The sequence below is a fragment of the Podarcis cretensis genome (assembly GCF_951804945.1).
Source record: "Podarcis cretensis genome assembly, chromosome: 3".
NCBI lineage: Eukaryota > Metazoa > Chordata > Lepidosauria > Squamata > Lacertidae > Podarcis > Podarcis cretensis.
Genome location: NC_137172.1, coordinates 112,753,764 through 112,777,056, shown reverse-complemented (window position 1 = coordinate 112,777,056; position 23,293 = coordinate 112,753,764). Strand labels below are relative to the sequence as shown.

Below are 23,293 nucleotides of genomic sequence, written 5' to 3'. Positions count from 1 at the left end.
TGCAGGAGAGGATATATTGACTAATTATATCCTTATCCAACTTGTGCTAACAAGTTCCCAAAATATCAGCAGAGTTTATGGCATTCCCCTTTAAGTTCGCAACGGTAACGCTTGCACAGGTTCGCTAGAACCTCTATAATAATTACTCTGGTAATTTCCCCTTTTGTTCCCTCTTAAAATACAAGACACGATACATTCTTTATAAAAGTATAAATGAGTTTACTCACGTTCTGTTCACAATATGATCCCAGAAGGCATACAGCTTTTAAAAGGTTACATACACTTAGAATCTATCTTATAGCAAGATAGCTCTTATCTCCTCTCTTGGCTGGGAGCCAAGAGAGCATCCTTAGATGTTTCCTCATCGAAGGAAAATGGCAGAGAGAGAGGCAAGAGAGAGAATGGCTGCCTGCCCTGTGCTTTTATCATTACCTGCACAGGTGAGGCCACACCCACCTCTGGTCACATGCGGAGGAAGTCCGTCCCCAGGAAGTTTACCTGCTTGCTGGACAGACATCCCTCCCCATGTTCTAACATGTACACTCTAGGAATGTTGTCATTGACTGCTCCTGTGTTTACATCCCACAGTACCCACCTTTTTGATTTCCTGTAATGCCACATGGGCCAAATTAGGCCCATCAGACCTCCCAATCTGGCCCGCCAGGCCGTTCCGGCCAAGCCATGTCCACCCTCCCTACACCTGAAGTCATATATGATATTGGATGTGGAGCAGGTAAATGTGCAGTTGGGCCTAAAGAGGGTTTGCAGGTTCCGCTGACCTGGTGACTGGCAGTGTCTGCAAAACCTCCTACAAAGCACTGAGATCAGATGATATCATTGGCACTTGCAAAACTCCATGCCTTTCCCGGAGGAGTTTGAATTCGAATCAGGTGGGCGTTCCCCAGCAACCTGTCATCATTGGACCATCAGGTGATTGGCAAATGGGTGGTCCAATTCCCCCACCTTTGAAGGTGCCGTGTGGGAAATGGAAAGGGCGGTTAGTTCCAGCTGCCTGGTACTAGTCAGTGCCAGACCAGGTTAAAAATAAAGAAAAGACAGGCCATGTCGTGCCTCAGCAGTGGATTTCAGAGAAAGAGGTTCCCTTCCTTATTGGATTATTTAGACAGGCACACAGGAAGTGTAACACTAAACTTAAAAAAAAACACCCAAAACCCTCTAGTGGGAAAGCCTTCAGCTTGCTGGCATTGTTTAGGCCACATTTTCCACTTCATCTCTTTCAAAGGCAATAACATTCTCTGGAACAGGGACTACATCCATTTAGCTCCCTGGAAACTGAAGCAAAGTTTGGTGTCCATTGAGCAATGCAGATTTCTCTTTCTGAATGCAGGGTCGTTCCACATCAAATCAATGCAAAAAACAAGGGTTTCACCAACCTCTGACTCAGATTTTGATGAAACTTGGTGTACACCCTTCCCTTATGGTTGAAAGAAACCCCCTTAAATTTTTTCCCTCTATCTCAAATAGTTTTGATTTTATAGCACTTCAAAGTTTCATGAAATCTGTGTTTCAGTCCCTCTTGAGATCCTCAGCCTTGTGTGCATTTTATTTTTTTCCTCCATAACCAATGATCTTTGAATTTTTACACAGAGATCAATAATATGATGAGGATTTCAGGAAAAAATACACCAACACTCAAAAGATTTTATAAATGCCTTAAAAAATGTATAAATGTAGTTTTTCTGGTGGAAAAACTAGGTTTAGGAAACCAGCACTCAAAAGATTTTATAAATGCCTTAAAAAATGTATAAATGTAGTTTTTCTGGTGGAAAAACTAGGTTTAGGAAACCTAAATTTTCAGCGTTAGGGCACGATGCAATCAAAAGTTTTTGATGGTGAAAATTATTGCAAAGACATACTCTTTCTCAACAAAGAATAAAATTTATGGGTCTCTTATGTCTTGTAACAAAATTTTACATTTTTTGGACATTGTGGGGGGAAGATAGCTACTGGGTACAACTTTCCTACAATCCATAGCTGTAAAAGAAAAAATTAACGAAACAAAGTTGTTCCTCTTAAAATCTAAAATCATATTGGTTATTACAGAGTGTGGTTTTTTTCAAAAGTGCAGACTTGTTTTTCAGTTTTGGGGTATTTGAAACTGTGAAAATTGGCTATATCGTGAAATCAATCTAAAAAAAATTGGTCAGAAACTTTAGTTGCTCACATGTAAGGAAATAAGGAAAAAAATAAGGGGGTTTCTTTGAACCATAAGGGAAGGGTGTACACCAAGTTTCATCAAAATCTGAGACGGTGGGTGGCATAACCGCGTTGAACTGACATGGAATGACCCTGCAGAAGGGAAAATGTGTGTGGCTACAACTTTGAAATGCCAGTCAATAAGTTACACAGCAGCAACAGCAAGCTTATTTGTCAGACAGTGCCTCTCTGCCAATGATCTTACCAGGTGACTTTTCTGCTGCTGGGTATCTTCCAGTGTCAATGAAAGGCAGGGCAGTCATCTTTGTAACTCCAATGGGTGTGGCCTGTTTCAATCCACTTTTTTGTTCCATAGTGATGCTTGGCACTGGAATATCCACGATTGGTAGACTCTAGCAGGGTAACCAGTACTCCCCCCCCCCATAAAAAAATTAGGGGTACTCTCATTTTGACTCAAGAAAATCACCATTTTATAGTTCAAATCGGGAAAAATAAATACAGTAAAGTACAAAGAACACGCATTACCTCATATTACACAGCGGACAGCACATAGTAACTTCCACATTGTCATGAGGTTGTGTGCACTAACATCTTCCTGATTCCTCTGATGAAAAATAGTAATTTTCCTACTCACATTGAAATACTGCCCTTCAATGAAGCCAAACTTTCATCAGTAAAACATCTACATTCCACACTGCTTCACACATTAAATGCTCACTTCCATCTGAGACTCAGGAAACACCGTGACAGGAAGTGAGGCTGCCATCAGGGGTAGCAACAGAATTGACAATTCACCGTGCTAGAGAAGAAACTAATATATATTTTTTTAAAAAAATAGTTTCTTCTCCTGTTAGATTCACAAAATGTTTAGGGGTATGCGTCCCCATCATCTCCCCAGAAAAAAACACACTGGTGGTAACAACTGGTCTACAACCAACAATTTATTAAATTTTTAAAAGTAGAGAAGTTGTTTCAATTGTTGCCAGAATCAAGCTGTGAGTACAGTGGTACCTTGGGTTAAGTACTTAATTTGTTATGGAGTTCAGTTCTTAACCTCAAACTGTTCTTAACCTGAAGCACCACTTTAGCTTATGGGGCCTCCCGCTGCTGCCACGCTGCCGGAGCATGATTTCTGTTCTCATCCTAAAGCAAAGTTCTTAACCTGAGATACTATTTCTGTGTTAGCGGAGTCTGTAACCTGAAGTGTATGGAACCTGAAGTGTATGTAACCTGAGGTACCACTGTAGTTTCTACATGTAGAAAAATTAAGTGCCATCAGCTCAACTGTTTGGATAATATTTTGTACACCATCTTGGGACATACCGTATTTTTCGCTCTATAAGACGCACCAGACCACAAGAGGCACCTAGTTTTTGGAGGAGGAAAACAAGAAAAAAAAAAAAATTCTGAATCTCAGAAGCCAGAACAGCAAGAGGGATTGCTGCGCAGTGAAAGCAGCAATCCCTTCTTGCTGTTCTGGCTTCTGGGATAGCTGCACAGCCTGCATTCGCTCCATAAGACGCACACACATTTCCCCTTACTATTTAGGACGGAAAAAGTGAGTCTTATAGAGCAAAAAATACGGTATGTGGAAAGAGATAAATCAGCAGTGGTGATCATAAATGGGAGAGTGCTTTTGTTCATGTGTCTTGCTCATGTGCACCCCATAAGCATCTGCAGGCATACCCTCCAACATTTCTCCAGTGAAAATAGGGGTGTCCTATACAACAACAATTTATTTATACCCCTCCCGTTTGTCAGGGTTGCCCTAGCCACTCTGGGCAGCTTCCAGAATATATAAAAACATAATAAAACATTAGACATAAAAAAACCTTCCCTATTCAGGGCTGCCTTCAGATGTCTTCTAAAGGTTGGCTCGGGGATCACAAACCTCCATACCCTCCAAAGTTTCTTTGATGAAAATAAGGGTGTCCTAAGGAAAAGTGGGGGACGCAGGTGGCGCTGTGGGTTAAAGCCTCAGCGCCTAGGACTTGCCGATCGAAAGGTCGGCGGTTCGAATCCCCGCGGCGGGGTGCGCTCCCGCTGCTCGGTCCCAGCGCCTGCCAACCTAGCAGTTCGAAAGCACCTCCGGGTGCAAGTAGATAAATAGGGACCGCTTACCAGCGGGAAGGTAAACGGCGTTTCCGTGTGCGGCTCTGGCTCGCCAGAGCAGCGATGTCACGCTGGCCACGTGACCCGGAAGTGTCTCCGGACAGCGCTGGCCCCTGGCCTCTTAAGTGAGATGGGCGCACAACCCCAGAGTCTGTCAAGACTGGCCCGTATGGGCAGGGGTACCTTTACCTTTAAGGAAAAGTGGAACATTCCAAGATCAAATCACAAACCAGGACAGCTTCTGTAAATTTGGAACTGTCCCTGGAAAATAGGGACACTTGGAGGGTCTGTCTGCATGGCCACTGTGCATGGCCACAGTAGGGTTCTTAATGTTCATAAGCAGACTTTATATATGCATGATGATGATGATAAATTATTATTATTATTATTATTATTATTATTATTATTATTATTATTTATTTGTACCCCGCCCATCTGGCTGGGTTTCCCCAGCCACTCTGGGCAGCTTCCAACAAAGATTAAAAATGAATTAAAATGTCATACATTAAAAACTTCCCTGAACAGTGGTGGTTAAGGCAGAATTATTCCCGAGTAGATGACGAAACACAGGAGATGATTTTAACCTATGCACCAAGCAGATGGTAGATGGAAAGAGGCAGCTATTTATGCAGCACATTTACATTAATCACAGAAAAGTGGCAAAACTGGATCAGGGTGCTTTACTCCCCAGGAAACTCTGGCCAGGAACTGCAACCTGCTTCTGCTGAGCTGAAGCATGTTGTTACATAAAACACACTGAAAGGCCAACCTGGTTTTGATAAATATTTGTTGACCTATTTACTCTGCCTTGCCTATCTGTATGCTATATTCATCTCTAGAATGTGTGTGCTGCGGCCTGCCAGCACGTGAATTCGCTCTTGCTAAATGCAAATTATTAGTAGTAGATCGGTTATGGGGAACGGGTGGCTTCCTGGATGTCATTTTTCCTGGCCACCGGCAATGCTGGAGGGCCGCAGGTTCCTCACCCTCATTCACTCATCCATTTTATTTGTGGGGCGTTTTTCCAAAAAAGAAACCGTGCTCCAAGAAACAGGGATGCATTTCAAACAGGCGCTACAAAAACTATTTCAAAATAACGTAGCAGAGCAAAAATAGAACAGCTTACCCCCCCCCCCAACCCCACACATTACAATACTATAAATGTAGCAAGATTACTTAAACAGCACACAGGAACCAGTAGCAAAGATAACAAGGGAATGTCGTAGTTTCATCTTCATCCTAGAAGCACCCCTCCCATGATGTTGCTCACATCCTTCTGCAGCAGCTTTTTCTAAATTTCCAAGGGCAAAGGATGGGGTAATATGTGCTCTTCCTGCATATTATTGTCATTTCACGCTCTTCAGTTAGTGAAAGGGGCGCCTAATGGGAGCCTGATTGTAACACCAGTATTATTACTGTTTCCAGGTCCAGGTCCAAGCCTTGGCTTTGACCTTTCCGGCAAACATTTGCTTTTAGCTTGACTTTTGGAGTAATGTAAGATTCTACCCTTTGCCTGCTGGAATTTGGTGATTATTAGCTGCCTGGAAGAATCCCGTTTAACATAGAATTTGAAAAATCTAGATCAAGAAACAAATGCAAACTATCTCTAAAATAGGAGTGGGGAACCTTTTAATGTCTACGGGTCACATTTCTCATGCCAGAGGTGGGTCGGACAGAGACAAAAAGTGGCTGTGGCAGACAGAGCAACGGATGTGATTCTTGTGGGAATGTTCAGGGTGGCAGGAGTGGATATATTGTTTATTAATATTCCTTCTAACTTGCGCCAGCAAGTTTCTGTACTTAGCAGAGTGCATTCCCCTTCTTACGCAACAGAAAGCTGGTTGCAAACTCATGTGAGTTTCTTAAGAACAGGCATCCCCAAACTCAGCCCTCCAGATGTTTTGGGATTACAATTCTCATCATCCCTGACCACTGGTCCTGTTATCTAGGGATGATGGGAGTTGTAGTCCCAAAACATCTGGAGGGCTGAGTTTGAATTGCTTATTGTCCTCAGCAGGCATCCCCAATCTGGCTTGTCCAGACTGAAATGTGTTCTAATATTTTCCTGGTAAGACCACTTGAATCCCTCCTAAAAGAATAAAGAAACCACAGTCTTATTCATAAGTAACAAAAATAAAGTTTACTCATGATCATGGGCTGGGTGTTCATCAGTATGCGGATGATAACCATCTCTACCTCTCTTTCAAATCAGAACCAGTGAAGGTGGTGAACGTCCTGTGTGAGTGTCTGGAGGCGGTTGGAGGATGGATGGCGGCTAACAGATTGAGGTTGAATCCTGACAAGATAGAAGTACTGTTTTTGGGGGACAGGAGGCGGGCAGGTGTGCAGGATTCCCTGGTCCTGAATGGGGCAACTGTGCCCCTGAAGGAACAGGTGCGCAGCCTGGGAATCATTCTGGACTCACAGCTGTCCATGGAGGCATAGGTCAAATCTGTGTCCAGGACAGCTGTTTACCAGCTCCATCTGGTACGCAGGCTGAGACCTTATCTGCCTGCAGACTGCCTCACCAGAGTGGTGTATGCTCTGGTTATCTCCTGCTTGGACTACTGCAATGCGCTCTACGTGGGGCTACCTTTGAAGGTGCCCCAGAAACTACAACTAATCTAGAACGCGGCAGCTAGACTGGTGACTGGGAGCGGCCACCGAGACCACATAACGCCGGTCTTAAAAGACCTACATTGGCTCCCAGTATGTCTCCGAGTACAATTCAAAGTGTTGGTGCTGACCTTTAAAGCCCTAAATGGCCTCGGTCCGGTATATCTGAAGGAGCGTCTCCACCCCCATCGTTCTACCTGGACACTGAGGTCCAGCATTGAGGGCTTTCTGGTGGTTCCCTCACTGCGAGAAGCCAAGTTGCAGGGAACCAGGCAGAGGGCCTTCTTGGTAGTGGCACCCTCCCTGTGGAACACCCTCCCACCAGATGTCAAAGAGAACAACAACTACCAGACTTTTAGAAGACATCTGAAAGCAGCCCTGTTTAGGGAAGCTTTTAATGTTTGATGTATTACAGTATTTTAGTATTCTTTTGGAAGCCGCCCAGACTGGCTGGGGAAACCAGTGCCGTCCACGGGGGTGGGGGGTGGGCACCAGAGGGAGCTTTGCACCACGGCGCCAGATATGCTTAAGACGGCCCTGATTTCCAGTACCCTTAACGAAAGTAAGGGCCCAAAGTTTCTCTGGGGGAAGACGTGAGCTTTAAGTCTTTCGTGCAGATGTGACCTTTGTCAAGCTAGGCTGCATTCCAGCATGCTAAAGCCAGAGGTTCCTTATCTCTCTCACACATGAACACACGTCTCCATCGAGATAAGCAAGGGGCATTTTCACAGTTCAGCAGCACATCCCAGCCAGGCGAAAACACTTGAGAATTGCACAAGGGCAAGGCTGGTGAGGTGTGGTGCCTGGTGAACATCTTAGTGGCTGGGTAGAGAGGTCCGGAAGGTGGCATTTGGCTCCCACTCTAAAATGTGAGTATTCCTCTTGACATAGGATTACTTTAAAATAAATGGCTTGTGTTTAGTGGCAGTTTGCTTATTTGGGCCTCAAAGCTAAATCGTAAAGCTGTAAAGTGTATTGCCATTGGGCTTACTTAGGAACTGAGTGTGCTCGCTTAGCACATTTAGATGGTCTCTCACACCCTGTGGCCTTCAGCTCAGGCTGATGATCTGCAGCTTCAGGTGACAGTGACTGGGGCCTATTTATTTTGCACAGCTCTGCTCGCTCCGACTTGGGGACTGTCAGGTGCTTTTCACACATCAAACGGCATGAAAATGACTTTCCGTAATTGGAAATGAGTGAACTGAGGTGAACCCGACAGCAAAATAGCCTTATAGTGCAATCCTATGCATGAAGATGTTCTGTAGCTCGATGGCGAAGCCTCTGTAATCCATGTAGAAGCTCCCAGATTCAATTCCTGGCATTTGTGGGTAGGGCTGGGAATGCCAACTTCCTGAAACCCTGGAAAGCTGCTGCTAGCCAGTTTCAACAGTATTGAGCTAGATGGACCAATTGCTTGTCTCGGTATAAGGCAGTCTCAGCTGCATGAACAATGGTCAGGGATGATGGGAGTTGTAGTCCAGCAATATCTAGAGGGCCACATGGCATTCAGGATTACAGCCTAAGCCAGGTTTACTCAACCTCGGCCCTCCAGATGTTTTTGGCTTACAATTCCCATAATCCCTAGCTAGCAGGACCAGTGGTCAGGGATGATGGGAATTGTAGTCTCAAAACATCTGGAGGGCCAAGGTTGAGGAAGCCTGGCCTAAGCCAATAAGTGGGTGTTGCTGCCAAATAAGCATACACAGGAGCAGGCTATATACTGAGTTACTGCTGCAATAGCTTGTGTATAGTAAAGCATACAGCATGGGTAGGCAAACTAAGGCCCGGGGGCCAGATGCGGCCCAATCGCCTTCTTAATCCAGTCTGGACAGTCTGGTAATCGGCATGTTTTTACATGAGTAGAATGTGTCCTTTTATTTAAAATGCATCTCTGGGTTATTTGTGGGGCATAGTAATTCGTTCACCCCCCCCCCAAAAAAAAATATACTCTGGCCCACCACATGGTCTGAGGGATGGTGGACCAGCCCATAGCTGAAAAAGGTTGCTGACCCCTGGCATACAGGAACCTGTGCCTAACAATACAATAATAAATACATTATTTAATATAATATAAATCTAATAGATTATGGGTGCTGTAATGCTTTGTGAATATTCTGACTTTTCTTGTGGTTGTGCTGTTTAGCCTATTTTTTAAAGTTGCTTTGTCAATAGTGTTTTATAGAAGGTGGTTGGTTGATTGGTTAATTATTATATATGATTTATGTTGTGGTTGTGGTGTTACTATTTATGATATGGAAGCAGCTTTGTGACTCATGGGAGCGAAAAGAGGCACAACAACAACAAGAAGGTGCTCTAATAAGAATTTTTACAAAAAACAACAACACACAAACAAAAGTTGTCAAGTGCATCTTAATGAAATCATTGGTGGGTCATGTTCCAACAGGAGGGATTTGCACAGCAGTATCCTCAGTTAGGAAATAACCGAGCCTGGGAATATTAAGTGCTTAGAAGCTTTTTATTTCGACTGGATGTCAGATGCTCACCTTGAAACCCTGTGTTGTTAGAGGAAGAAACTGCATGTCCAACTATCCAGTAAAAAGCCCCCACTCTGTGCACATACATCTATATGGATATTCCTGATGGCAAAGTTCTTCCATTTTGGGGCTGGGGCTGAGTATATGCTTGTGCATGTGTTCTGTACATAAGCGGTGAGGAAACTGAGATTTTGTTGTATTGCACCTCCTATCAGCATCAGCCAGCATGGCCATTGGTCAAGGAAGATGGGAGTCAGAGTTGAACCCGAGATATAAATGTTCTGGTGAACCCGAGATATAAATGTTCATTCTTAAGTCAAAACACATTACAGTGGTACCTCGGGTTACATACGCTTCAGGTTACAGACGCTTCAGGTTACAGACTCTGCTAACACAGAAATAGTACCTCGGGTTAAGAACTTTGCTTCAGGATGAGAACAGAAATTGTGCTCCGGCGGCGCGGCAGCAGCAGCGGGAGGCCTCATTAGCTAAAGTGGTGCTTCAGGTTAAGAACAGTTTCTTTTTTCCCCAAATTTTTTTATTGATTTTCCAAATTTATAACAAACATAAACAAACAAACAAACATAAATCCTAACTGTAATAATTCCACTATTATTCACATTGTAAAGTGACTTCCTCAAATCCCCCTGGCTGAGTTTCAATGTATGTCATTGTAACAGTTTTCCAAAACTAATTTCTCATAAAATTTACTTAGTCAGGTAACATCTTTCTTTCTTTTCATATTAACTTTAAACATATTATTCTATGACATCATATTTAAATCCTAAGCCAATCTGGTACTTGCAAGTATTTCTATTTAAGTTATCTTAGCATATTTAGCTAAATAGTCTTTGAATTTCATCCATTCTTCCTGGTACTCCTCCTCCTTCTGGTCGCGAACTCTTCCGGTCAGGTCGGCTAGCTCCCCAAAGTCCATCATCTTCATCTGCCATTCCTCCACTGTTGTGTTTTCCAGTTCTTGGCCAACAAAATCCTAGCAGCAGTTGTGGCTATAAAAAACAATCTAACATCTTTCTTGGGCAATTACGGACCTATTATTCCAAGAAGAAAGGCTTCTGGTAGGTTAAGAACAGTTTCATTTAAGAATGGACCTCTGGAACAAATTAAGTACTTAACCCGAGGTACCACTGTATGTTGGGATTTCTGCCCCTCACTTCGGATTGATTGCTTGGGTTGGAGCCTAGCAATGTCTGCCAACAGCACACCTGCAGCCTTTATTCCTACATGCAGCTATAATTCTCCCTGCAACCACATGGCATCACTTTTCTGGGTATATAACTACAGAAACTCATTTACTCACTCCTCCTTTCAAGTTCTGTCACATAAATATGAATATAATTTATTTACAGCCCACCGGCCACAAATCAAATAGATAAACAGCATGAGACCTAGGAATAGCTGCAGAACTCACTCTCTCTCTCTCTCTCCACACACACACACACACACACACACACACACACACACACACAATTTATTTGCTCCTGTTTGGAACCATGAGGCTGTGCAGGCAAATACGAAATATTGCCGGTTACCAATATTGGCATTTGTTCTGAAAATCATTATGACTGCACTTCTACGCCTTGCATGTAAAGTGTGGAATCCATAGCTGTCTGCTTAAGGACAGGAACTGTAGCCCAAAAAATTACTGGGGGACCCTGTTGCAAAGCTTGCATGAAGAGATGAATATGGCACCCTCTGTAATAAAGAAATATCTAATTCTGGAATCTTTCCAATATAATGTATTTGCCTTTCCTTTGTCCTCGTGTGCTCATCTGAAGGCTCTCCTATACATCTTCATCAAAGAGCCTTCTAAGGGTTCTCATGTCATCTGAGGTATAGCAGGGGAGGGGGTTACTAGGGAAAGGGTCTTCCTAGTGGTGGTACCCCAATTGCTCTCACCAAGGAAGGCTCATCTGACACCTACTTTGAAGCCATTTTGGTGCCAGGCTTTTTCATTGAATTTGACCTGTTGTGTGGTACTTGCACAGACTTTGCAGATTTCATGGTACGCTTTTGTTTTATGGCGTTTTGAAATGTTGTCAAGTTGCTGTGAGAATCTGAAGAGCAGGCGATCAATCTTTACAATAAAGCAAGTATGTGTGCAATATGATTGCCCCTTTTGCTTTTGATCGAATGCTTCCAGTTTTGCTCTCCAATTTTCAAGATCATTTGCATTCCAATCCTTGTGTTTTCAATTCAAGCTACAAGCTTTAAACCCATTACTGTGTTTCAAGTTATGAATCAAAACAAGGAAGCAGCACGGAGCCTAGGAATAGCTGTGGGGGCCTCCACCCCCCCCAATTTCTCAACGCCTGTTGTAATTCCCACCATGTGTATGCAAGTATTCAGAGTATATATAAGCTACTCAGACCTATAATGAGTTTCTCTAGGCTACCTTAGAAATGTGGAAATGCTGATCTCTCTCAGACTAACAACACATTGCTTGTAGAACCATATAGCTCACAGCTGTAAACATGTACTGAACTATAATACAGGTTTCCAAACATTTAGCAAGTGTAGTGTAGCATGGAAGCCTCCCATCTGAATTATCCATTAAGCAAAATGTGCTGTTCTCATTTTCCCCACACCAGGAAATATTTGGGCAGGAAGTAGGTTGACATCACAATTAAAATACAATTTGAATTAAAACAAGCTGGAAGCTTTGCATTTATTTTTATTTTTTTGTAACAATGACTTGGGTATAGCACTGGCTGCTTGCATTTATGTTTTTGTGCTCTACTTTCCCCACAATAGTACTGGTGTAAATATCTTCTTATGAGAACCAGACATAACATAAGAACATAAAAGAGGCTTGCTGGATCAGGCCAAGGACCAATCTAGTTCAGCATCCTATTCTCCAAGTAGCTAATCAGCTGCCTATGGGAAACCTGTAAGCAGTAAGATTATACAGGATTTGGATAGAAGCAAAGGCAAAAGAATAAGGGACATGGGTGGCGCTGTGGGTTAAACCACAGAGCCTAGGACTTGCCGATCAGAAGGCCAGCGGTTCAAATCCCCGTGACGGGGTGAGCTACCATTGCTCGGTCCCTGCTCCTGCCAACCTAGCAGTTTGAATGCATGTCAAAGTACAAGTAGATAAATAGGTACCACTCCGGTGGGAAGGTAAACGACGTTTCCATGCGCTGCTCTGGTTTCGCCAGAAGTGGCTTAGTTATGCTGGCCACATGACCCGGAAGCTGTACGCCAGCTCCCTCTGCCAGTAAAGCAAGATGAGCACCGCAACCCCAGAGTCGGCCACGACTGGACCTAATGGTCAGGGGTCCCTTTACCTTTTTAAAGGCAAAAGAGGTTTGATAGATAAGATGTACAAATGACCTGCAAAAAAACCCCAACGACCCTCTACCTACAAAGGGAGTATAGCTTTGAATTTTTGGTGTGTTCAGAATACTTTTGTGCAGACAGCAGCAGGAACTGCAGTGTATTAAATGAGCAAGCCTACACTCATCAATTATCAAACAATAAAATACGTCATCCAAACAAATAAAAGGCAGCGTAATTTTGTTGACCAATCATAAACTTTAAGAACACACCCTCCCTTAAAATAACTTTGAGAGTTTCTCTTTGCCTTGTGTGTTTGGGTAGGCTTGTTTCTGACCGCTCCCCCAATCCCTAAACGCAACTCTTTTGAGGATTGTTCCGATTTGGTGGCCAATCGATGCTACTGTGCTTCTGTTGGCAGGTATCGCTGCCGCTGGCCGCCTCCACCCATGCGCAGGCAGCGACAGTAATGCGCCTCCTGTCTTATTGAGCGCACAACATCTCGGCATGCAAACGCAGCGTGGAAGAGAAAGAGGCACCGAGCAGGGCCTCGCCTTTGTGCACTTGTCATGCACAGCTTGCAAGTGCCCTGGGTGGGTGGGAGGAGGGAGGCAGGAGTTTGGCTGGCGCTTCTCTCGCTCACTCGTCCTGCCCCTGGCGGCGGGGAGACGCCAGCAGCCGGAGAGCCCTGGCCATGCAGAGTGCGTAATAATGCATTTATAAAGCGGGTGGGCCCCCGTCCTTGGCGCCCGCACAACCCTTTTCTGCCCCCCCCCCACCGAATCGATCAGCAATGCATAGGAGTACATAGACGCGGCCCCCCCCCCCCGCCCCGTGCCTCTTTCCTAGTCTGTGCACGCGCCTGCTGAGCACCCTCCTCTCCCACCCCGGCTGGGCCGCGTTTGCTGGAGGAGCGCGCGCTCCCTTTGCGCGCCGGCGGAGTTGGCGTCCTTTTCTCACGCTTGCTCGGGGGAAACCACCCGGGAGCAGCAAGTCCAGCGGCGGCGTCCGCCAATAACAAAGCACCTCGCCAAAGTCTGGCCGGGAGGGAGGAGGGAGAGAGGGAGGGAGTGGGAGACATCGGGGATAGCCGCCCTCCCTCTCCTTCCCGGAGCATCTTGTGCAAACAGAAAGGCTGGTTGGCTGCTGCTGCTGCTGCTGCTACTCGCCTTTCCTCTCCGGAATCCTCCGGCGGCAGCTGATGTAAGACCCTGGCGGGAGCAATGGCAGAACCAGGCGGGGAGGAGGAGGTGGTGGACGGGGGGAATGCGGTGCTGCTGCTGCAGGCACAGGGCTGCCTTCCGTGCTGAGGTCGCCAGCCGCGCGTCAGCGGATCTCCGGCGCTGGCGAGTCTAGGGGGCCGGCCGGCAGGTACGAGGGGCGCGGAGTTGCCATCGCCTGGCGCCCGGGAGGCGCATAGGAGGCGCGCTTGCCTGCTATGCAGAGGGGGCTGCAGCCTGACCGACCCCTCCCTCGGGGGTCGGGAGAGACTCTCCATTGGCCTCGTCTCACTTTTGAGACAGACACACGGTTCCCTTCCTGCATCTACCTCCTCTCTCCAGCTGGCTCCGCGCCCCTTTACTCGGAAGTAAGCCCCGCGCTGCCCCGCGGGATTTGCTTCCCGGTAAGCGCGCCGAGAGGAGAGCTGTCGGCTAGTTCCTCGCGTTAGGTGGGCGGTGGGTGGGCGCTCTTTCTGTTGTTGTTGTGGGTAGTCCTTGCGTGGCTCTGCTCTTTCTCCAGCCCTTCTGGGGCGAAAGCGCTTTCTTGGCTCCCGGTCTGCTTCACCTTGGCGCTTTGTTCCCCGCGAAACGCAACATCCCCACCCCCTGCCCTCCAGCGGCACTGCCGGCAGGTCTCTCCATAGAGCTCCGCTTGCATCCGAACCGTTTTTATTAATACTGTAGAGATTATTATTATTATTCGGTACGTGCCGAGCAGGTCACCTTTTCCTCCCACCCCCGTATGTGCATCCGGGATTAAATGTCAGTGCCCTCTGCAGTTCTTATAAATGTTTCCCTAGCTTCAGGTCTAACTTTTAGCATTTCTGAAGTGTTCGCCCTCCAGTTTCAGAAAGGGTGGCCTCTGTTTTGCAGAAGGTAAGCGACACTTTTCTAGGATGTGCATGGGGGCGGGATATGCTTTCCTATCTGAACTATTTCCTGGTGTTGTTTAAATTAAAACTTAAATAGCATATTATTATTATTATTATTATTATTATTAGGAAGCAGGTCTGAGTGTTTGTGTGCCTGGAACCCACCAAGTTATTAGTGCTATGGCTGAATTTTGTGTGATGAGACACTAGCTGGTTAATCCAATTTGGGCTTTGTCAGTTGCAGCTGGGCAATCTTAAATGCATTGCTCTTATTAAACTGCCTGGCTGCATCATTCTGTTGCTATTTCTCTTAGAGTCCCCTCCCTGCCCCCCTTGCTGGTCTGATGAGGTAATATGGAGAATAATATTTGGAAGCTGCTAAGAGAAGCGTGGAGACTTGTATACTGATGTGTTTGGGCTGTAGCTGTAACACAGGTGATAAACCACCAGTTGTAATTCCTGCCCAAGGTGAAGAATGCCTAGGGAAACATTAAAATAGACATAACTGTTGTTCCCAGTTAATGTGGGGATAAAGGTTCGTGGGATACTGAGTGGGACCAGTTTTGCCCATCTAGTTAGTCTACATTGACAGGCAGCGCCTTTCCGGGGGTTTCAGCCAGGGAATCTTTCCCAACATTACTTATAAATGTTGGGGACTGAACCTAGAACCTTCTATTCCGGTGAGCTATGTCCCTTCCCCTAAATGTGATATGGGAATACGATATAATTTATGAAAAATGGCCGGTGTATATTTTACAAAAGGCCTGCCTGCATGTGCTTATTGTTACCATTTAGTGAGAGGTTGCTAATGCACAACAGAATATTAGTGATCTTCTGCTACCTTGCCTGTTGACTTTTGTCAGAGATCTCACCCACACCCAGTGCTTGTGGAAGCCCTACTCTTTTGCAGAAACAAGGGAGACAGAGAATGGTCCAAATTCCCTTTCTGCTGATAATGTTCTGTTCTGGAGCCCGATGTGGTGATCCCAAACATGGGTGCATGCGCCCATGAGTTGTGGTGGGTTTGTTTGTGTGTGGCAATAATGCCTGTGTTGGGGGGGCATGCCATTTGTGCAGTGTGTCACAGGGGTTTGTTGTGCAACCAGGCACACGGGTCAGAAATCTGGTGCGTGAATTATGAAAATTGGAGGAGTTTCTGTGGGGAAAATCTATGAGGGGAAATCAATGTGTCAAGCAGGAAACAAGTACCTTCTGAAAGCTGCTGGACTTGTTGCTATGCAAGCATGTTTAGATTACGGGGGGAGCGGTTATAAATGGACTGATGCTATAAACAACAGCAGACCCCCCAAAGTTTCAAGTTAAGTGGCTAAAATGCTGCACTTTTAAGGAAGCCAATAAAACATTGCTGTCCGGAACATGCAGTGTTCCGTGAGCATTCTTTGACAACACAGTTGTGAAGCTTTGCCAGTTGTGGCTTGTCCTTTGTGCCAAAGAAGGCAAGCTGTCCAGCTCTGTAAGAGCAACAGATAGCATTGCCATGCAACTTATGTAAGTAAATATTCAATGTTGGTTAGTGTAGCCAGTGTCGGTCTAGTCTACTGTAAATTATCACGCACAGTTTATTATCTCTATAAACTGCCTCTGGATCTATTCTATGAAGGTATTTGTTTTTTGTTTGTTTGCTTGCCTTTCATAAAACACAGTCGATGCTTTGGCACTTAATGATACAAATCTTCCACACTACAGTAAGACTTAAGTTGCGTGTAAAATGAACAGGTTGTTTTTATTCAGTATCCCACCTTTGCTCTAAGAAGCTCAAGGTGGCATATATGGTTTTTCTCCTTACAACAACCCTGTGAGGTAGGTTGGGCTGAGAGATTGCAACTGGCCCAGGGTCACCCAGGGAGCTGCAATGGCTACATTGGGATTTGATCCCTCTTGCCTCCCAGGTCCTGATCCAACACACTAACCAAGGAAATAATAGAGATGATGATTAAAACAGGTAGGTTTCACTGAACTTACTTTTTTCAAAAAGAAAGAAACTTTGTTTCCAAATGACGTAGCATTCTGTTGCAAAAAATTATAACCAGTAAAGGTATTTGCCACAGAGTTTCCATGTACCTAAAGCCCCTTGAAAGCAATTGACTTGAGGGTGCCTAACTGCGTGTCAAATCATGGCTCTTATCTTTGCCTACGAACACTCTGATGAACACTCTGATGAAGAGTCGATCGGAGCTAGCTAGCAACTGTCAAAACAATTCCAAAACCTTATTTGATCATTGGGTATGGATTCATATCTGCTTGCATAACAATGCTCTTTGCTTTACAGCTGCACTCCCACACACAGGAGCTTTGTTCTGAAACACAGGTCTTTTTATTTTTATTTTTAAAATGAATCCAGAAATATCCTATGAACAGCCTATAATCCAAACAGTTGGCTCTGTTGCATAGGAAAAGCTGCAGGTGGAAAGCCCCCCCTCCCCCACGACTGCCACCCAGTCGTGTTTTCTAATATTGCATGTTAGACCGCAATGATCTCTTGTTCTGTAACCCACCAAATCTAGGGAATCAGTGTGCTGCGGTATATGCTGCTGCTGCTTCTTCTTCATATAAATCCACAGTTCTCTTGTCTTGACTTTTAGTGCTATATATTTTTTTAAAAAGCAACTTCTGTGGCTATACTGTTTCAGTATTATTTTGGCAGTAGCATTGGACTCGGAGCTCTGTTGCGAGCCTGTCAAATCAGTTTGCCTCCTGCCATGAAGGCGGGTGGTGGTGGAGGAGAGAGAGTTCTTTGTTTAATGTAACTTTAAGTACTTGACGCCTTGAATGTAAGGTGAGGACATGTCTTAATGCTATAGTCGACTCCTGTTACACATGCATATGCACTTGCAGGTGGCGCTGTGGTCTAAACCACTGAGTCTCTTGGGCTTGCTGACCAGAAGGTCAGCGGTTCGAATCCACACGGCAGGGTGAGCTCCTGTTGCTCTGTCCTAGCTCCTGCCAACCTAGCAGTTTGAAAGCATGCCAGTGCAAGTAGATAAATAGGTACCACTGTGGTGGGAAGGTAAATGGCATTTCCATGTGCTTTGGTTTCCGTCACGGTGTTCTGTTGCTCCAGAAGCGGTTTAGTCATGCTGGCCGTATGGTCCAGAAAGCTGTCTGTGGACAAACACCGGTTCCCTCTGCCTGAAAGTGAGATGAGCGCCGCACCCCATAATCGCCTTTGACTGGGCTTAACCATCCAGGGGTCCGTTACCTTTACCTTACCAGATGTCATTGGACTCCCACTTCCAACAGACCTAGTCAGGGAGGCTCAGAGTTTAGCCCAGGGACATTGGGGGTAGGGCACAAGCTTCCCACTCCAGAAACAGATAAACTTTGATTCTGATTTTTTGTGTTTATTTGATAGGAACTAGGAAATGAATGTATTGTTGTAGCTCAGCAGCATCCCTTGTTGCTGCACTTTCAATGGGGGCTCTCTTTACACATGTAGATCTGATTCACATACTCCCAATGATGAGTTGTTGTTGTTGTTTTGGAAAGCCAGTAGGTTTTATTACAAACATAGGGAACCCTTCAGATGTTGTTGAACTCCAGGTCCCATCAGCCCCTGCCATCATGAACAGTGGTTGGGGATGATGGGATCTGGAGTCTGATAGCATCACAGTTCTATAAGCTTGTTGTATAAGCAAGACATTTCCCTCCTGTATGTGATTATCCACAGCCGTTTCTGGGTATGCATACATGAGGACCGTGTAATGTGGGAACTCCTCTCTTGTGGATACAGCTGGGCAGGAGGAAATTCCAGCTCTGGGTGGAAAAAGTGCTGCTGTTTCAGGAATCCAATGATCAAATCTCTGTGTTGCATTTGGCTATCTTTGTGCGTGCCTCAAGATAGCTGGGACCACTTGTATGAAGAGTTAAAGGTCTTGGGTGAATCAGCTCCCCCACTGCTTTTAGCAAGCAGCATTAACAAGCCTAGAGCAGTTCAATACAGAATAGAAAACAAGGAGGTTGCTCAGCGCAAGAAAACAACAGCAAGCCCACTAAAAGGGTGAGAAACAAAAGAAGAAATTTAAGAGCAACCTTTGACTACCAACGTGCATAAAAATCAAAGGCACTTATGTTAGTCAAAAAGAGGGCTGGGATCTTAGGAAGTCCCTAGTTGAGTTATATCTTTATTGGGACCGATTTAGATTTCGGAGTTCATTAGCTACCGAGTTATGCAACAGATGTCTAATGCAATCATGCATTTATTTTTTAAAAAAGATAAAACTATATAGCAGGCCGTTGAAATGCAATTGTTTGCTACATCTGTATCCTTCATTTCCACCAAATGGTACTCAAGGTAGTGAACAGCAATAACACAACTACAGTAAAATATATTTAAAATTGCAATAGAACACAAAATAACAGCACAACCCTATATTTCTACTTAGAAGTAAATTATATTGATTTTAGTGGAGTTACTCCCAGGAAAGTGGTATAGAATGTTAGACTAAAAAACTCCAAAGCACTCTTAATAAAACAGAACAAAACAGAACAAAATAAAAGAGAACTTCAGGATTCTTAATGCCAGTGTACACAATCACTATGTAGGTTAAGTGATTTCTAGTTAGTGATGTGTTTGCAAGCCACAGATTTCTAAAATACGTGGGAATGCTGGGTTTGTGTCAATGTTTAGCAAACCTCTGAAAAGAGAGGGTTTTTAAAGCTGTTCAGGAAATGCTGGGCAGCTTGCATATCAAGGCCCTGTGACCACCCGGTTCCCTAATGTGCGAATAACTAGACAACACACAGCATATTGATTTTGGGATCAAATAAGGCCACAACTTTATTGGTTACAGATGTGAAGGTTTGGCCATAGGCATTGAGGGAAGCAACTGTGTATGTCATTCCAACCTGTCCGCTGGGAGTGTTTCTAAGGGTGAAGCCAGTGGGGGTGGGGAGAGATGCCCTCTGACTTACGTCAAATTGCAAATGGTCCCCGTTGAAGGAGTGGTATGGCCCTAGCCCCTGTTTGGGCATCGGACAGGAGCTACTCCTCCCAGATCCTTTTAACAGGATAGCCTTACCCACGGAGGGGCAGGAGGAGGCTACAACCTCCCCTCCAACCAAGACTAGGCTTACCCAATGCCCATCTGCCTTACGAAGTTGTGATGATTGCTGTGAGGTAGGCAAAAACCCAAATGGTGATGCCCATTAGTCAAGTTGGAAGAATTCCTGCCTGGCCCCTGAAAATTAGGCAGCCAACGTTGTCCATAGCAAGGTTGTACCATCCATAAAAAAACTCCGATTTGAGGGAGGGTAAGAACTGCCGCAGCAAGAGAGAGGCCAAAAGCCCCCACAGGCTGGGCATTTAAACTTTGCCAAGGGCCACAATTAGTCATTTGGTCCTGCACCCATGGGGACGCTCTCTAACTCCTGAGGCAGGAAGACGATCCGGCCTGTGATAGACAGGCTTACCAGGGAAGCCCGGGACCCTCCCACAAAGCTGCCTGCCCAATAAGGGGGCAGACTTACAGTCAATATTCTGCAGGTTCCTAGCCTGAAAAAAAGACAGTAATAGAGCTGCTTTAAAATTATATTAAGGCCTTAGTGAATGCTTTCAGAATACAGGGTTTGTGATCATTCTAGGCTCCTGGGATACAGCAGCCAGGATCGATCTTGCAGACAAACTTGATGCCATCTCCTCTGGGGTTTCTAAATCATCCAGTTTAGGGTACTTAGTGAGATAGGTACACTGAAACATATAAAAATTGAATCCAGCAGAAGTTTTCTCTAGGGCAGCTGTGTAGTGTAATCAGGTTGCAAAAATAAGGCAACAGTATTTGGATCAACCCTGCATGTCGTTGACTGCCTTTCAGTAAATCTGCAACCTGGGGATTTTGTTTTATCCAAGAGGCCTCTGCAGCTTCCAACCTGGTAGCGCAGCCTTCTGCAGAGACCCTCTAGGCTGTTGCAGCATGCCACTGGTAAAGGTAAAGGTAAAGGTAAAGGTAAAGGTAAAGGTAAAGGTAAAGGTAAAGGTAAAGGTAAAGGTAAAGGTAAAGGGACCCCTGACCATTAGGTCCAATCGTGACTGAATCTGGGGTTGCGGCGCTCATCTCGCTTTATTGGACGAGGGAGTCGGCGTACAGCTTCCGGGTCCTGTGGCCAGCATGACTAAGCCGCTTCTGACGAACCAGAGCAGTACACAGAAACACCGTTTACCTTCCTGCTGGAGTGGTACCTATTTATCTACTTGCACTTTGACTGTGCTTTCGAACTGCTAGATTGGCAGGAGCAGGGACCGAGCAACGGGAGCTCACCCCATTGCGGGGATTTGAACCGCCGACCTTCTGATCGGCAAACCCTAGGCTCTGGTTTAACCCGCAGCGCCACCCGCATCCCTATGCCACTGGGACAGTTGTGCATTTAAACTGTCCACACACCATCCTTCTTTATTAGTTCTGTGCAGGGCTCCCCCCCCCTAACTCATTGGAACTCAGTTTTGGCACCTCTCAGGTGGGTGTCAATGCCATTTAAAGAGAAAAAAAGTAAAAAGGTAAAGGACCCCTGGATGGTTAAGTCCAGTCAAAGGTGACTGTGGGGTTGTGGCACTCATCTCACTTTCAGGCCAAGGGACCGGCGTTTGTCCACAGACAGCTTTCTGGGTCATGTGGCCAGCATGACTAAACTGCTTCTGGCACAATGGAACACCATGATGGAAGCCAGAGCGCACGGAAACGCCGTTTACCTTCCCCCTGCAGTGGTACCTATTCATCTACTTGCACTAGTATGCTTTCGAACTGTTAGTCTGGCAGGAGTTGGGACAGAGCAATGGGAGCTCACCATGTCGTTGGGATTCGAACCGCCAACCTTCTGATCAGCAAGCCCAAGAGGCTCTGTGGTTTAGACCACAGCGCCACCCGCATCTCCCAGCACCACTCCCATCTAAGAGAAGGGAGGCATTCATGGTGAGTTCCGGCACCTCTTTTAGTAGAAAAATAGCACTGGTTCTGGGATTCTTCTCCCGTGTTATTGCATTCTGGGGAGCAGTTCTGCAATAGGGTGCAACAAGAGCTGGACCACTAATTGCAACCCCAAACATTTATAGTATAAAAGGTTACAGGATTTAAGTGGGAAGCTACGGGACAGCCATTGATTGGAAATGAAGCAGTGTGTCTGCCCCAGAAGTTTCACAGGTGCAAACAGTGGGATCACCTGTAACTTTTCTGATACCATCATGAGCATAAATCATCATGAATACACATTTGAAAGGATGTCTGGAGGGGCTACAAGAAGGAATTCCCGCTATGTTCACCTAGGCTTACTCATAGTGTGTTTAGGTTTGCAGTCTCAATGTGATCCATCCTGCACAGCTGTTGGGGTCAATGGGCAAGTTCTGTGACCTGCGACTCTGAGAGCATGTGACTTTGAGCACAGCCTTCCACTGTGTATCTCTCAAACAGTTGTGATTCTGTAGGCGAGATTAATTGTATGATCACTCTTGCAATTAAAAATACAGTGACATTAACAAGGGCTGTCCTTGATTTATTTAAAAAACAACAACATTGTAACTATTCCAGGAGCTGCAATGACAATCCTAACCATGTCTTCTCAGAAGTAAGTCCTGTTGAATTAAGTGGGGCTTACTCCCAAGTCAGCGAGGATAGGATTGCAGTGTGAATTGTTGCATGTGTAAGATATATAAATTTGATTCTGATTTTTCTTTGCAACCTAGAGGGATGTCAGGCAACAAAACCGTTTTTGATCACTATAAGGAAGTCATGCTCATCTGCACATCCTCCCAGACTCTGATACTTTATACATTTGCAAGATGTGGACATAAAATGTGAGAACAGATACAGGCCACACTGTAACACACTGTTAGTATCCTTGAAAACACAATTCAGGGCGTAAGCATGTTAAAAGATATTGTTTCTAAAGAAGGGAGGCTTGAGGAGGAAGAGGAGGCAGTTCTTGTGATTCTCTCAACACGACAGTGAAAATATTTGGGCTGTCCAACATCCAGAAATAAGATTCCTTTCTGTTCATTTTGTTTCTTTCAAAAGGGCAGTACAGTATTGTTTTGCCAACTTTCGTACTCTCCGTACAACCTTGCCCCAACAACTATTCATTTTGGCTGCCTTTTGTGTTTTTCTTCAACTGAAAATGTACCACCTGCTCTGGAGGCATTTAACTTATTGCAAGCAAACAGGATCCACAACAGAGAGGAGTGCTCTTGTTCATATTTCTTGCTCACCAGCCATGCCTTCTACTCCGTTTGCTGTTTGTTCTGATTCCATGGACTTTTTTTTTAAAAAAAAAAAAATACATTTTTATTAATTTTAACATACAAATTATAAAACGTACTACACAAATTATTACAAATACACTTTTTTGGACTTCCATCAGCACCTCTGATGATGTTCCGTCTTAACCTTTTTATGCATTACTTAATTTTATATTGTCTTTACCTCTCTTAACTTATCATCTCCCCCTTTCCATTTTTACAATATTTCCAACAGTACTCCTCACAGAACTTCTTGCA

General features: G+C 45.0%; 1 protein-coding gene across 10 annotated transcripts in view; it reads left to right on the top strand.

The window, feature by feature from the left end:
- The window catches only part of PLCB4 (phospholipase C beta 4), a 235,423-nt gene that overhangs the window by 16,716 nt on the left and 195,414 nt on the right, over positions 1–23,293 (top strand). For 2 of the 10 annotated variants that reach the window (XM_079969709.1, XM_079969710.1), the window contains exon 1: positions 13,589–13,904. The exons of 1 other annotated variant lie outside the window; for it this stretch is intronic. The gene's annotated coding sequence lies outside the window, so the exon portion shown is untranslated. Of the gene's footprint in view, positions 1–13,587; positions 13,905–13,956; positions 14,073–14,415; positions 14,798–23,293 lie in introns of those variants that run through there. 7 more of the 10 variants (XM_079969718.1, XM_079969705.1, XM_079969719.1 and 4 more) reach the window with 4 other exon arrangements.